Raw genomic sequence first — 17,419 nt, 5'->3', positions numbered from 1 at the left:
GAGAAGGTTGGTGGAAAGGTTACTCAGAACAATACTTGAGGGAGTGCTTGACTGAGATCTATTGGAGGGGCCTTTCTGTGTATCCTATCAGTAGGGGAAATACATTTTGAGAAGATTTGGGGGACTGCCTTTTCTCTGGTAGCACACTCTTTTTGGAATTCCTCCCTTTGGGAGAACGAATGGCACCAGTGCTGTTGGTGACTTAGGTCCTTCCTACGCAGCTGTAAAAATCCAGATTATTTGCTTTGAAGTCGATTATATGGGAGTGTAGACACAATCCAGTTCAAAGCAGATAATGTGGATTATGTGCCTTGATATTCTGGATTATATGGTAGTGTAGAAGGGCCCCAGGTTCTTCCTAGTACCATGTTTTACTTTGTATGGAGCTCTGGCAGGTAAGTTCTAATGTTGAACAAGTCCAATTCAATGTCTGATATTCACATCCATAGGTGCATTTACATGTAACCTGTAGCAGTACACCAATGGCTTCCAGCTTCATGATTGCTTCCACAATGTTCCAAAGAACCTCAATATCTCCTCCATGTTTTGTTCCAGTCACTCTGCCAACTTCTGTTCTTTGTGGCTACAACTCTATTGAAGGATATATGTAAACTGTCTTTTGTGCCCACCGCAATCGTATCATAGTTATATTCCCAAATATGGCATAGTTATATGAAATAATGGAACTACTCGATGACACAACTGAATAATGACTTGATATGGAGACGCGCATGACAATGTTTTAAGTCTTGTACGGTTTTATATTTTTATATTGTACTAGCGGTCCCCTGCCACGTGTTGCTGTGGCCCAGTCTGATGATATGAAAAATAAATTAATTAGAAAGTGCTGGTTTCTTATATATGTAATGTCTTTATGCTTGTGGGTAAACAGCATTTCTTGATGTTTCTTTGACAGTGTTGACATAGAGATTGTCTGGCTTGCCTACTCTGGAACATGCAACATATCATTGTCCATGTTTAGGAGTCCCTTTCAAATCTATAATACTCTCTGTGTGAATCATATATATCTATCTATATCTATGGCTGGATGGCTCTCTGTCAGGAGGGCTTTGATTACGTTTTCTTGTCTTGGTGAAGGGAGTTGGACTGGATGGCCTTAAGTATTTTCTGTTGGTTATGGGGGTTCTGCGTGGGAAGTTTGCCCCAGTTCTGTCATTCATGGGGTTCATTCAGAATGGTCTTTGATTGTAGGTGAACTATAAATCCCAGTAACTACAACTCCCACATGCCAAGGTCTATTTCCCCCAAGCTTCATCTGTGTTCATATTTGGGCATATGGAATATCCGTGCCAAGTTTGGTCCAGATCCATTATTGTTTGAGTCCACAGTGCTCTCTGGATGTAGGTGAACTACAACTCCCAAACTCAAGGTCAATGCCCACCGAACACTGCTAGTATTTTCTGTTGGTCATGGGAGGCCTGTGTGCCATGTTTGGTTCAATTCCATCGTTGGTGGAGTTCAGAATGCCCTTTGATTATAGGTGAACTATAAATCCCAGCAACTACAACTCCCAAATGGCAAAATAATAATTTTTGAGTGATAGTCACTCCTTGTGTAGTGAGTCATTTTGTTGCCAAATTTGGTGTGATTTTGTTCATTGGTTCTTTTGTTTTTAAGGTACTCATTATGCACCGAGCATTTTTATATAGATAGATGTTAATGTTTTAATAGTATTTTATGATTGTTATGCTTTTTAATTGTTTTGACTGTTGAGACATTGAATTGTGCCATTTGTAAACCGCTCTGACTCGCCTCTGGGCTGAGAAGAGCAGAATATAAATATAGTAAGTAAGTAAGTAAATAAATAAATAAATAGGGAAGGGATCAGTTCCTTCCTCATAACATTTGAATGAGAAGAGTGATTCCTAAAAATATCTTGAAATGTATGAAGTGATGCTTTTCACAGCCCCACTAATGATGTGCAAAATAATTTCCGAAATGGGAACATTGTCAACATTTACTTTACACCTCACAAGGTTGTATGTGACTGTCCTGGTAAGTTGCAAAGATGTTACAAAGAACTGCTGAGCAGAATGACTGAAACTTACAATCAAACCAAGGAGGACATTCTGCATAGAAAATATCACAGAATTTCAACTAGCAGATGGGCATATGACTAGAAGCATGTTTAAGTAAGATATTCCCAAAGTTAAATTGTTAAAATTGTCTCATGATGGTTTAACATAGCCAAGATAAATTGGACAGGGTCCTTATAGGGATTGTCTACACCAGCAAAATAATATAGCTGCAAGTCTGAGTATTCCCTAATAACCTTGATGCACAGCCACTGGAGTCGTCCCACATCATCTCGCATCGTCGGGGAGCATGGGGGAACCTGGCGCCCCATGCTCCGCATCTCTCTGCTGCAGATGTCCCCAAATCCCATGAGGGGAAGTGTGGAGCATGCTGCTTCCCCCCCCCCCCCAATTGATTCTAATGGCAACATGGGAAGCTCTGCCCTACTTCATCCATGGAGCCCCACTGGCATTGTTTGATGGGAACTGGTAGACTTTGTGGGTGACGTGGGCTAAACTTGTGCATGCTGCCAATTTTAGCCTTTTGTGATGAGGTCACGAGCTGTTTTGGATTCATCCCATTAGTGTCACACCTCCAACTTCATCACACAGGCTTTTTTTAGTATCCTAGGACACTTCCCTACCAGTCCAGAAATAGATGATCACAAAGCCTGTCACATGATGTCACTGGACTTCTAGCGGAGGCAAAGGCCTTTGATTATATGATCCTGCTCTATTCCTGTGATTGTTTTTATATTATTAACCAATTTTATAAATGTGCAGGGTCATTCGGTCCTTTCTTTCATAATTTGCTATTCACTTTAATCACTTTGTTAAGCAGTGTTGGAAACACTGTCAAAACAACATCTGATCAATTCATTGTGTGCCCATTGTAACTACAACTTCAGAATTTATTGAAGCAACCTTCTCTTTTGGCTTTGGACAGATTGCCCTTTAAAAAAGCCGTTTGACATCAAATCTCATTTTCACTGCACAATGAACCCATTTTCATCGCAGTAGGCCCTAGAAGCTCATAGATATCCAGCAGGGCAATTTTATTTTCTGATTCTATTAATGGGTTTCTCTGCTTGACTTTTGATGGGTGATTTGATTGGTGACAACAACAATGCAAAACCTTCTATCAGGTGTTCGCTAAAACTAGCAGATACTCTTTTGCTAGTTAGCAAAAGGTAGATGGTTTGAGATTTAGGCTGAGAACCTCCTGGTGACATATTGATGTAATGCTCTGTTATGCTATCATATGGTTCTTAGAGTATTGTCCAGTGCACAGAAAAGAAAAGAAAATCTCTGGGCCCATATACACTGAAGACCCTTCCAGACAGACCTCAAACCCGGGAGGAACTGGAGTTTTTATTTTTAGCCCAGTTCTTCCAGGGTTTCTGTACCCACATTCTCCTACAATTATTATCTTATTTATTTACAGTATTTGTATACTGCTTTTCTCACCCTAAGGGGGACTCAAAGCAGTTTACACATAAATAATGGCAAAATCCAATGCCAGTACAAACAATTACAATTATACACTACAGTTAGACATAAAACAAATTAAAACAATGCATCCATAAACAATAAAAAAATCATTAAAACAATAATGATTTAGTGTAATGGTATTATTAATAGTGAATAGTGATGTTGTTATTGTTGTTTATGATATTGTTTTCATTGTAAATTGTCTTTTTATATGTTGTACACCGCCGTGAGTCGCCCTAGGGCTGAGAACGGCGGTCAACAAATGCAGTAAATAAATAAATAAAATAAATAAAACAGTCTCATCCGTCAAATCGTCGTTCCAGTCATTGTCTTTCCAAAATGCTGCATACATTTACTTCTACTGCCCAAAGGCCAGGTCCCCAAAACCATGATTTTTTCTCTAAAAGCCAGGAGGGAGGAAGTGGATCTTACCTCATTTGGGAGTGTGTTCCATAGGCGGGGGGCCACAGCCGAGAAGGCCCTGTCTTTGATCCCCGCCAGACGCATCTGTGTAGTTGACGGGAGCGAGAGCAGGGCCTCCCCGGATGATCTTAGATTACGAGGTGGGACGTAGGGATGGATGTGTTCGGACAAGTAAGCTGGGCTAGAACTGTATAGAGCTTTATAGGGCTCGGAGATGGACCAACAGCGAGTGGAGCTGGCATAGCAGGGGCGTGGTATGCTCCCTGTATGCTGCCCCAGTTAGTAATCTGGCTGCCGCCCATTGAACTAGCTGAAGTTTCTGAACACTAGCTGAAGTTTCCAAACAACCCTGGGCTTTCTCTCAGGGACTGGCTAGATGCCATCCTATGTCAACCAAAGGTTGACCGGGAATGGATTCCAGCCCCACTCCACCTCCACATTTACCAATCCAAAACTTACCTAAGGGGGGGGGGGATTCCAGGAGCCGGAAGAACTGGGGTGGCTGTGGATCTTGACCCCCAGGACTGAGGAGCAGTCTTTCCAGGTATTTTATTAATCTGGAGCAAACTGGGAAATCCTTCATGTCACTGCCACTTTTAACCAACCATGGAGCTCCATCCAAGTGCCTGTCTGCTACAGTTGCCTCTGCTGTTGTCAGAACAGGGCACTTGTGTAACCAGCAACAAGAAACAATAGGGAATGACCAGGCACTTGGATGGAGTTTGCCATTGTCTTGTCATTGATATAGGTCCCTAGATTAATAATGAGTAATAGAACAAACAAATCAGGAATTCTCTTTTGGGTTCATTTGCAAGAATGACAAGAATAATTGTTGGGATAGTATGTCACCTTCTGAAGACAACCTTGACAATGCAACAGACTAAAATTGCATTGTTTAGCAAGACCGTAATCTATTCTCGTACAACATTTAATTGCATTAAGACAGTGGAATAGAAAATAACACAATAGATTGACACTTATTACAGAGTGCTGTGTGAAAAAGAAATTGTATATAATGGCTTGGTTTGGCCTGTAATCTGATATATCCACAGGAAATTTTCAATCTCTGGTGTACTGGTCTACTGACCACTGTGTTGACAGCTAGTGCACAAAATACTAAAGGAAAAACCAATTAGCAGCTGAAATTGTAGGATATCTTGCATGGGTCTTCTCTGTAGAACATTTTCTATCCCCTTTATCATGAAGCCTGAATACACAACAAGTTTTTTCAGTATCTTCAAGTCAAGAAAATCCAGTATATTCTTTGCCAAACAATTGTTAAATAAAGCTCACTGTAGCTTTGTTTAAGATTCTGGAGACTTTAGGATTTTTGCTAACCTTTCCCACACAATGGTGCCCTGTCTACTCCCTCTGTGCTTGCTCCCAATTTATGCTTTCCTGCTGTCCAATTAACACTATGTTCCAAGTACTTATCTGGAGTTGCTGTTTCCTGGGGTCAATGCTTCACACCTATTAGTCTCCTGCATTAGAGCACCTAAAAGTTGTTCCCTCATGGTGGCAAAAAATATAAAATTCTTCCATTGTCAGGCAGTTCCCGCAACCAAAGAACTTCTACATTCTTCAAAATAATTAGTGATTCCCAGGATTTTCATGACATTGCTGATTGTCCTTTATGTATACCTTCCCACTATAAGCAGACTGTTCAAAGAACTAACATCATCTACAAAATCTTAGCACTCCTACATTCGTAATTTCATATCCAAAACAGGTTTGGAGTTTTATCTTATGAGGCAGGTGAACTAGCATTGACACTGGAGTATCACCTATTGCATGACACTGTGCACATACTGCTACCAGTCTGCCTCTTCCTGGGCTCACAAAAATGCAACAGCTTGCAATATTGCAATATATCCATCAGCTAACCTGGTACAATGGACCATGTTTTTGTGCTGGCAATGAAGTGACAGAGGTGAGGTTTCCCCTATCTCCACTTTGTTATTCCCATGCTGTGTGTTTTCTGTTTATTTCATATTTTACAGTTATATTTGCCTTTTTTTTGTTTTTCATAGCTAAAATTGTTCTTAAAACATAAAAATGATGGAACAGGAACATGTAGAAAGGTATGGTAATGACAGTATGTGGAATTATCATCAAGGAACCATGGATTGCTGAATCAGGACAACTGTATGAGTGAAGGGAGATACAATATTGAAGATCCTCATTCCTGCATGCATCCACTGTCCATGATAATACAACTGCAGTAGAATAGCAGCTTCAAGTAATGAAGTCCTTAATATGAGACCTCAAGAATACTGAAGAAAGGCAATGCTCCAGGGACCTCTAAAAACTTGCAATAATGTGGAGCCTTGTGGTCATGTGTCAGGATTGGATATAATAATAATAATAATAATAATAATAATAATAATAATAGTAATGAGTAGTGGATTGTCATCAGTTTTCTTGTTTTTCTGTCCAGATCATCCAGCTCTGCTTGTGTGAACTGGACACAAGCAGAGCTGGATGATCTGGACAGAAAAACAAGAAAACTGATGACAATCCCCTACTCATTACACCTGCATAGTGATGTCGACAGACTTTACCTGCCCAGAAAATCAGGAGGCAGAAAGAGGGCTTCTGCAAGTGCAACAAATGGTAGAAGAAGAGAAACATGCACTGGCAGATTATGTGAAAGGCAGTCAAGAACCAACACTGAGGGAAGTCAGTAGTAAACTGCTTAAAGTGCAAAAGACAAAGAGCAAATATTGTAGAAACACAATCCAGAGCAGAAGAGAAAATTGGCAAAAGAAGGCACTCCATGGACAGTTTCTGGCAAAAATTGAGAGCCAAATTGACAAAGAAAAACATGGCTGTGGCTCACAAATGAAACTCTGAAAAAGGAGACAAAGGGCCTGATTCTGGAAGCCCGAGAACAAGCCGTTAGAACCAATGCCATCAAAGCCAGAATTGAAAAGTCGACAATAGATCCCAAATGTAGACTCTGCAAGGAAGCAGATGAAACAATAGATCACATCCTCAGCTACTGCAAGAAGATCGTGCAGACAGACTATAAGCAGAGGCATAACCCCGTTGCTTAGATGATTCATTGGAACTTGTGCCACAAATATCATCTGCTTGCGACAAAAAACTGGTGGGATCACATGCCTGAAAAAGTTACAGAGAATGAACACATCAAGATACTCTGGAACTTCTGGATTCAGACAGACAGAGTTTTGGAGCACAATACTCCTGACCTCACCATCATGTTAAAAAACAAAGTATGGATTGTCGATGTTGCAATCCCAGGTAACAGCAGGATTAATGAGAAACAACTGGAAAAGCTGACACAATATGAGGATTTAAAGATCGAACTGCAAAGACTCTGGCACAAACCAGTAAAGGTGGTCCGAGTGGTGATCAGCACACTGGGTGCAGTGCCTAAAGACCTTGACCTGCACTTAAATACAATCGGCGCTGACAATATACCATCTGCCAGCTGCAAAAGGCCACCTTACTGGGATCTGCATGCATTATTCGCCGATACATCACACAGTCCTAGACACTTGGAAGTGTCTGACGTGCGATCCAATTCAACAGCCAGCAGAGTGTCTGCTGTGGACTCATCTTGTTGTGTTTCAAATAAATAATATTATTATTATTAATAATAATAATAATAATAATAATAATCTTTATTTATACCCCACTACCCTCTCCCCAAGGGGACTCGGGGTGGCTTACATGAGGCCAAGACCAGCAATACAGCAATGCAAATAAACAACATACAACAACAATAAAATATATAAATAAAATAAAATACAAAAAACAATATAAATAAACATCAAACAATATAAAACCACAATAATTTAAACACAGAAAATAAATCACATGGGGGAAAGGCCGATAGCAAGGATTAAAAGTTTAAAAACACTGGGTGAGAAGGCAATGTATTGTATCTGGACAGGGAATTGGAGGGACAAAAGTAGGGCTTAATTGCTCTAGTAGGTAGAAAATAAAATGCCTCTGAGGACATTATTTTGCAAAGTTTGGTCAGGTCAGGGGTTATAGTTCAGTTCATCATTCCTTGAAGGCACACTGGAACAGCAAAGTTTTCAAGCTCTTCCTAAAGACTGCCAGGGTGGGAGCCTGCCTAATTTCTCTGGGAAGCGAATTCCAGAGTCGAGGGGCCACCACAGAGAAGGCCCTCTCCCTCGTCCCCACAAGTCGCACTTGCGATGGAGGCGGGAGCACAAGAAGGGCCTCTCCAGAAGATCGAAGGGATCGTGTAGATCCATAAAAGGAAATGCAGTCATGAGGGTAGAGTTTGGCCAACAAGAATATTTTTAAATTATATTGATTTATTATTCTGTTTCCTGAATATTTATCTTGCTATTCTTCTAATGGGAAACCTCTAGGAACTGCCATGACCCAAATTGATGCATTATGAAAATTGTAGTTTTACAAGATTTTTAACCATCTCTGTTAAAGAGTGCCGGTATCTCACCAAACCACAAATCTCAGGATCCTACAACATTGAGCCACTGCAGTTAGAGTGGTATCAAACTACATTCGTCTCCAGTACAGTTGCACCCTTCATTTCATTTTACACGATTATTTCTGTACATAAAACTCTACAAAAAAAATTCGGGCAAAGATTTTGTTTTGTTTTTAAAATGTTTTTCCATCTTGGAGGATGGGATGAGGTGAAGGGTTTTTTTTCCTTAGCCTTCTAGTTATACTAGAATCATAGAATCATAGAGTTGGAAGAGACCTCATGGGCCATCCAGTCCAACCCCCTGCCAAGAAGCAGCAATATTGCATTCAAATCACCCCTGACAGATGGCCATCCAGCCTCTGCTTAAAAGCTTCCAAAGAAGGAGCCTCCACCACACTCCGGGGCAGATAGTTTCACTGCTGAACAGCTCTCACAGTCAGGAAGTTCTTCCTCATGTTCAGATGGAATCTCCTCTCTTGTAATTTGAAGCCATTGTTCTGCGTCCTAGTCTCCAAGGAAGCAGAAAACAAGCTTGCTCCCTCCTCCCTGTGGCTTCCTCTCACATATTTATACATGGCTATCATATCTCCTCTCAGCCTTCTCTTCTTCAGGCTAAACATGCCCAGCTCCTTAAGCCGCTCGTCATAGGGCTTGTTTTCCAGACCCTTGATCATTTTAGTCGCCCTCCTCTGGACACATTCCAGCTTGTCAATATCTCTCTTCAATTGTGGTGCCCAGAATTGGTCACAATAACTTGCACCCAAAAGTTATAGTTTGAATGGTAGGGCTGATTCTCTACAGACCACCCCCCTCCACCCAAGGCATTTTTTTGTTTGAGGTAAAATCATGCTTCTCCCACACATTAGTCCATATGTAAAGAAGCCAACCATATTGTGTGTTAAACCATCTTCCAACAATGGATGTGCCAAACCTGAGAACAAAACCTCATATTTCTCAGTGAAAACCCATTCCTGGCATCAGTAAAATGCAATCCAGAGTCACTGATGAAAATGTTAGAATTACAGAAGAGCCATTGCTCTTCACTGTAAGGACTATAACTGTACTATAAATAAATACATATTTATAATTATTTTTGAAGAAAGAGCAAATACAGTTTTCAAATGGTGTTCTGTCACGCGCTGGGCCTGTAAAGAATTTCCTTTAGAACAGGACGTGCAATCTTTGCCCAGCGGGAAGCCAGGGGGCCCAAAGAGAAGTTCTCAGAGGTTTTCCACCACATATAGTCTTTAGAGGGCTTGTGAAATATAACAAAGTCTTTTATTGAGGAACAATCAAACAGAAACTTCTCTTGTCTTCAAAAGGTTAAACAAATGCTTCCAGGCTTTTGTGCAACTGGTGGCTTTACTTTAAAGAAAAACCCCTTTCTAACTTCTCTCAGGCTGACTGTGAACCTAAACCTAAATGATGTGGGCTCCACTACCGGGTTGAATTGCATCTCAAAGCACCGAGTGGACCTACCAGCAAGGCCTGTAGTCTCTTCAGCTGGAGTTCTTTGATATTCAAAGCTGTTTTTCCCTCCAGAATTCCTCAGAGCTTTAGGGCTGTTTCGCTAGGAATCTTTGGGAATCTTTGGATGCTCTTAAGACTGTTTTCCCTCGGAAAGCTTTTGCACAGGAGAAGCCTGTACACGTCCTGTACATTAGCTATCCTTGCTGAGGCTAACTAAAAATGGCTCCCTTCCCTTCTCAATTGCCCTGAGTAAGGGGCGGAACCAAACTTAACGATGATGGACAGGTGACTTGCCCTATGACTGCAACCAAAGGAAGCCACCTATCTGCAGAGTCCCTGAAACCTAGGACTGCAAACGAACATTTAATACAAAGCAAATAAAGTTGGAGCTCCTGTTACAGCCGAACCAGCACAAATGGGATTTTCTTCATATTTCATCAAATGTTTTTTGAGGGTACATGGAGCTAACCAATATATTGCCCCATCTATGAATATAAGGGCATCCAGTCTTATCTGCAAACTAGTCTATTGTGTTCTGTCAGTCCTGAACTGCTGGAGGCCACAACAAGAAATGAAACTTTTCTACAAGCAGTCCCCAAGCTACGGAAAGGATTTTGTTTGTAAGTAGGAACAAGTACATTTTAAAGTCTAACTCAAGCCATATATATATATATATATATATATATATATATATATATATATATATATTCTTTAGTTTTGGATAGCATAGGGAAGGGTTAACACCCCTGTGGTGTTTGTTTTGCTGTTCAGAAGATTTCATCTTACTCCCTGTCCTTGTGATAACTGGATTTTACTAGACTGGCTTGTTGTGGAAACAAGGATTGGTGATAAAACTTCAGTGGAGACTCCTTTACCCCATGATAGCTCTTTCAGGAGTGAATTTCCCTTCCTAGGGGTATATTCCTCTCAAATCCTGTTGTCTTACCCCCGTTCTTATCTGTGAGTTGTTTGGAAGTTAGATGCTTGTAACTCAGGGACTTTATTCTTGTAGGTCAGACCACGAATAAGAATAAAGCAAAAAAAAAAAAAAAAAAAAAAACAGAGAGTAAACAATCAGGCACATCAAATCACTTTCAACAAAAGATTTTCCCCAGGCACTTCCAAGCCATTAAATGCTAATCAAGGTGGTCAGTTGAAATATTCACACCTAGCTCCAGCAGACAAAAGTCCTTTGTCCCACCCTGGTCATTCCACAGATATATAAACCCATTTTCCTACTTCCAACAGACCTCACTACCTCTGAGGATGTTTGCCATAGATGCAGGCGAAACATCAGGAGAAAATGCCTCTAGAACATGGCCATATAGCCCGGAAAAACCTACAATAACCCAAGAATAAAGTGGGTACTAGAAACAATATCATACGAAAGCTGATTGGCACAACCGGGGATCACAACCAGACACAGTGAAGACATCTGCCCTTGTGTTTTGCTACTCTGCTGCTGAGTATGCATGCCCAGTGTGGAACACATCTCACCACACTAAAACAGTAGATGTGGCTCTTAATGAGACATGCCGCATTATCACGGGGTGTCTGCGCCCTACACTACTGGAGAAATTACACTGTTTAGCCGGTATTGCACCACCTGACATCAGCTGGAAAGTAGCAGCCAATAATGAAAGGACCAAGGCAGAGACATCTCCAGCTCATCCTCTGTTTGGGTATCAGCCAGCACGTCAACGACTTAAATCTAGAAATAGTTTTCTAAGATCTACAGAGACACTCGCTGGAACACCTCAGCAAGCGAGAGTCCAAAAGTGGCAGGCTCAAACCCAGAACCTCAATCAATGGCTGATACCAAATGAGAGACTTCCCCCTGGGCACACAGAAAACTGGGTGACTTGGAAGGCGCTGAACAGATTGCGCTCTGGCACTACGAGATGCAGAGCCAACTTTAAGAAATGGGGCTACAAAGTGGAATCCACGACATGCGAGTGTGGAGAAGAGCAAACTACAGATCACCTACTGCAACGCAACCACATGCACAATGGAGGACCTCCTTGCAGCAACACCAGAGGCACTCCAAGTGGCCAGATACTGGTCAAAGGACATTTAATCAACTACCAAGCTTGCAAACTTTGTGTTTTGTTTGTTTGTTTGTTAAAAATGCAATACAACTGTTTGGTTTGCTCCTGACACAATAAACAAACAAATAAATAAATAGGGACTTTACTTGAGGATCTGGAGAAAGAACAAGATAGATAAACGATATAGAAGAAAGACTGTATATTTAACAGTTATGATTCAGAAGCTGAAAAGAAGCAGTTTTTTTTAATGTATTTTTGGACTTTAACTATTCTACTCACTCAGTCTCAAAAAGCACATGAAAACATTTCCATCTGTTTTGCAGTAGAGTCAAGAAATACACCAGCCTCACCATTTGCAGAGATGTGTGTTTTAGTGGTTGGAGTGGCAGCTTTCCTTGTGTTCATACAGCACAGTCCTCCTTTATCAACACTCTCCAGGCTCCCTTCATTCTCTGTTTGGCAGAGATAGCCAATAGAGAAAAATTGGAAGGCACAGATATGAAACTGAGACCCACATGGCGGGAAGAGATTATTGAATGATAGTGTCTCCCTGATAAATCTCAGCAAGAAGCCATCTAACAGTATTTCAATGTGCTGTGGCTTGCAGTAAGAGGAAGAAAGCATGTTGTGTGCTCTTACAGATTGTTCAAAGCAGACGGACCTGATAAATCTTTTCCAGCATTTTTACGTGGAACTAGTTCCTTTTCCTTACAAGTGGATGGACATGCGACATCTTGGCATGTATCCCCATGAACCAAATTCAGGATATAAGCAATAAGTAACTCATGATAGAATCAGTAACCTGATCAGTAATCAGCCAGCACGTCAACGACTTAAATCAAGACATAGTTTTCTTAGATCTACAGAGACACTCGCTAGAAGACCCCAGCAAGCGAGAGTCCAAAAGTGGCAGGCTCAAACCCAGCACCTCAATCCATGGGTGATACCAGATGAGAGACTCCCCCCTGGGCACACAGAAGACTGGGCGACTTGGAAGGCGCTGAACAGACTGCGCTCTGGCACCACGAGATGCAGAGCCAATCTTAAGAAATGGGGCCACAGGGTGGAATCCTCGGCATGCGAGTGCGGAGAAGAGCAAACCACTGACCACCTGCTGCAATGCACAATGGAGGACCTTCTTGCGGCAACACCAGAGGCACTCCAAGTGGCCAGATACTGGTCAAAGGACATTTAACCAAATACCAAATTTGCAAAAATCTGTGTTTTGTTTTGTTTTTTTTCTTTTTCTTTTTAATCTGTGTGTTTGTTTTGCTCTGTTAGAATTGTAATACAATGGTATGGTTGCTGATGACACGATAAATAAGTAACCTGAAGATCCTGAGTTTACTGTAATTGTGGTTTGGGATAATTCTTCTAAACTTTGTTGTTTTCAGTGCGAAAGATGTTGTTTTCAGTGCAAAAGATCATTCCAAAAAATCTTGAGAATTCAGGAGGTATTCTGAAGTTTCTTTGGGGGCAGCATCGACTATATTGGGAAAATCTATCCTTCCTGGCAATGTGTGTCTGGAAATCTATAGGCTCTTAGAGTGGATCCAGAGCCTTTATCCCAGGAGAATCTGCTTTTTAAAAACACGGATTTTCCTCGGGGCCTGTCTACACCCACCCCAGAAATCACATGCTTTCTGGGGTGGGTGTCCAGATGGTCTCACAGATGGTCTTTTTATCTTTCCATTGTTTTAGCTTTTATTTGTTTATTGCCTTTGTGAGCTGAGAAGGGATACAGAAATACTTTAAACAAGGGCAGCCACTTCTCCACAAAAGTCAACATTGACACTGAAATACAACACCGCCTGAGCTCTGAGAGTGCAGCATTTTTCTGAATGAAGCAGAGTGTTTGAGGACCGGGACATGTGTAGGGATACCAAGGTGCTTATTTATAAAGCTATTGTCCTCCCAACCCTGCTATACACCTGCCAGACGTGGACTGTCTACAGACACCACATACAACTCCTGGAACGACTCCATCAGCGCTGCCTCCAAAAAATCCTGCAAATCTCTTGGGAAGACAAGCACACAAATGTCAGCATGCTGGAAGAAGCAAAGGCTATCAGCACTGAAATGATGGTCCTCTGCCATCAACTCCACTGGACTGCCCATGTTGTCCGGATGCCCGACCACCGTCTCCCAAAGCAGTTGCTCTACTCCGAACTCAAGAACATAAAACGGAATGTTGGTGGGCAGGAAAAGAGAGTTAAAGGTGGGCTAAAAGCCAACCTTAAAAACTCTGGCATAGACACTGAGAACTGGGAAGCCCTGGCTCTCGAGCGCTCCAGCTGGAGGTCAACTGTGACCAGCAGTGCTGCAGAATTTGAAGAGGCACGAATGGAGGGCGAAAGAGAAAAACGTGCCAAGAGGAAGGAGCATCAAGACAACCCCAACCAAGACCACCTTCCACCTGTAAACGATGCCCACACTGTGGGAGAAGATGCAGATCAAGAATAGGGCTCCACAGTCACCTATGGACCCACTGCCAGTACATCGATCTTGGAGGACCATCATCCTCGGACAACAAGGGATTGCCTAAGTAAAGTAGTTTAAACAAGGAAATAAAACCGTTTTCAAGGGGTGTTCTTGAGTCTAATCTACATTTGAATAAACTCTACTTCCCACTTCTCCTCCTTTGGAGGTACGCTCATGCCTGTACACGCACAGCTCCACACTCCAATAATAATTTGTATAGCAATTAAAAATCAGTATAATATATCAAATCAGCATATTAGTAGATGACATCTGTGAAGAACTTTTAGCAAATATCAGATTCTGAAGTTAGCCATGTCACTCTGACCAAAAGGTCATGAGTTCAAAGCCAGCCCGGGTTGGAGTGGGTTTCCAACCAATTGTGTGTAGCCTGTTGTCGATCTTTGCAACCCGAAAGACAGTTGCATCTGTCAAGTAGGAAAATTAGGTACCACCTTAAAGTGTGGGGAGGCTAAATTAACTGATTTATGAGGCCATAAAGAAGACTCCAGCAAAGCATTCCAGCGGGGAAGCATGCGGGGAATGTGGAAGTGCTTCATCAGCGTTGCAGATGGACAATGAAAGCGACAGCTCCCCTGGCGGCCAGAAAAAGTTAAAAGTTAAATAGCCTCCGTGTATGTCTGTATATATGTGAGTGTCAAAAATTGGCATTGAATGTTTGCCATATATGTGTACACTGTAATACGCCCTGAGTCCCCTGCGGGGTGAGAAGGGCAGAATATAAAAGCTGTAAATAAATAAATAAATAAATAAATAAATAAATAATATGCAGGGTGCACCATATGGCTTCCATGTTAGGGCTCAGTTGGAGTTTCCACTTCTTCCTTTTGACATATCCCATATCTTTAACTATAGTATGATAGGCAGGTTCAAATTGATCATCTCCATACAGGGAGTAGTTGTATCAGTTGAGTTTTACTGGTGAAAATGGGAGATAATTTCATTTCAATTTTGAAAATAGCTTTACAAATATGCAAATGAGAATATATTAAAATATCTGTATGAGAGGGAAAACAAAACTGATAGCTTTTTATACAACTTTAGATTCCTGTTCCAGAAAATACATGGACTGATGGATACATAATCCAATGTCATTAAAGTGTGGAGCAGGAGACCAAGCATTGTGGACATAATTAAGAAATCATGCTTCTGGTGTGTTGTGTTGTATGAGGTAACTAAAAAGTTGAAAACATGCATGCATTCTAAGTGTGATGGGAGTAGCTTCCATGTACATTATTTGCTCTAGAAAACAAGCTTTCTGTATGTGGCAAATATAGGACAAAACCAATTCCCTTTTCTTTAAAATGCCGCTGACGGATGCCTGTAAGAAAACGTGCCCTACTTCTGTAATGCTGTTACAATATTCTGTTTGGTTGCCACATTTCAGCATCTCTCCCAAGGGCCTTTGACTGGCCCTCTGGCACTATTTAAAAGCATAGCCTTGTCAGTGGTTGTGAACCTGAACACAGACAGTCATGTTCAAGTCCCTGTGATTCCCTGGAAAGAAAGGAGGCAAGGTTTTTCTGTTATCAGGCGGTTGCCCCTTTCAGTCCAGTCATCTATGCTTGATGGGCTATTACATGAGGAAGTAATTCCCACTGGATTCAGTAGCCTACTCTTCTGATGGATACAGAGAGAATTGGACTGTGAGCTAAATTTTCTGGTAATAAATAAGCTTTTGTTTACTTTCAGTCATTTACAGACCCACCACCAAGGCTCTGCCCTTGGAAGACAATCATACATGGCCATGAATGATCGCCTATGATGAGTAATCATTCCAAAATTATGAAAAAGTCCCCCTATCAATATGACAACTAATTAAATGCTAAGATATCTGATATGCGCTGTGCTCCGGTGTGTGGCTTTTACACCCACATTCCTAACAGAATGGTATGCCAATGCTTTCTTTGTACATGATTCCCTTATCACCCCACCAGCTGGTGCGCCATATGTAGAAAACCAGAGAAATATCTTAAATAGCACTGATGAGTTGCTCAGGATGACGGGAGGGTAGGATGATTTTTGGGATTTATTGATGCTACCAATTCACAATCTTGATAAAATAGTGAAGAGTAGAGACATCACACTGGCAACGATGATCCGCGTAGTTAAAGCAATGGTATACCCCTATTTATTACTAGCTGTCCCCTGCCACGCGTTGCTGTGGCCCAGTCTGGTGATCTGGAAAATAAAGTAATGAGAAAGTGTTGGTTTCTAATCTATGTAATTCCTTTATGCTTGTGAGTAAACAGTATTTCTTGTTGTTTCTTTGTTAGTGTTGATGTGGAGACTGTCTGGTGTGCCTACTCTGGAATATGCAACATATCATAGTCCTTCTTTAAGGGTCTTTTTCAAATCTATGATACTATATCTTTGTGTGTGAGAGAGAATCATATCTATCTCTATCTATCTATCTATCTATCTATCTATCTATCTATCTATCTATCTATCTATCTATATTTATGACTGGATGGCTCTTTGTCAGGAGGGTTCTGATTACATTTTCTTGCCCTGGTGAAGAGAGTTGGACTGGATGGCCTTAAGTATTTTCTCTTGGTCATGAGGGTTCTGTGTGGGAAGTTTGCCCCATTTCTGTCGTTTGTGGGTTTCAGAATACTCTTTAATTGTAGTGAACGATAAATCCCAGTAACTACATATGGAATTTTTGTGTCAAGTTTGGTCCAGATCCATAATTGTTTAAGTCCACAGTGCTCTCTGGATGTAGGTGAACTACAACTCCCAAACTAAAGGTCAATGCCCACCAAACCCTTTCAGTGTGTTCTGTTGGTCATGGAAGTCCTGTATGCCATGTTTGATTGAATTCAAAAAAGGGGAAAGAACAGACTGCGGAAACTATCGAGGTATCTCCCTTCTAACCTCAGCTGGGAAAATCCTTGCAAGAATCCTTGCAAACCACCTTCTGCCCCTCTCAGAAGACACACTCCCAGAATCCAGGAACAGCTTCTGCCCTTCCAGAGGAACCGTGGGCATAATCTTCACTG

The sequence above is a fragment of the Anolis sagrei genome, chromosome 5 (genome assembly GCF_037176765.1).
Source record: "Anolis sagrei isolate rAnoSag1 chromosome 5, rAnoSag1.mat, whole genome shotgun sequence".
In the NCBI taxonomy this organism is placed as follows: domain Eukaryota; kingdom Metazoa; phylum Chordata; class Lepidosauria; order Squamata; family Dactyloidae; genus Anolis; species Anolis sagrei.
This window is presented reverse-complemented; position numbering follows the sequence as displayed.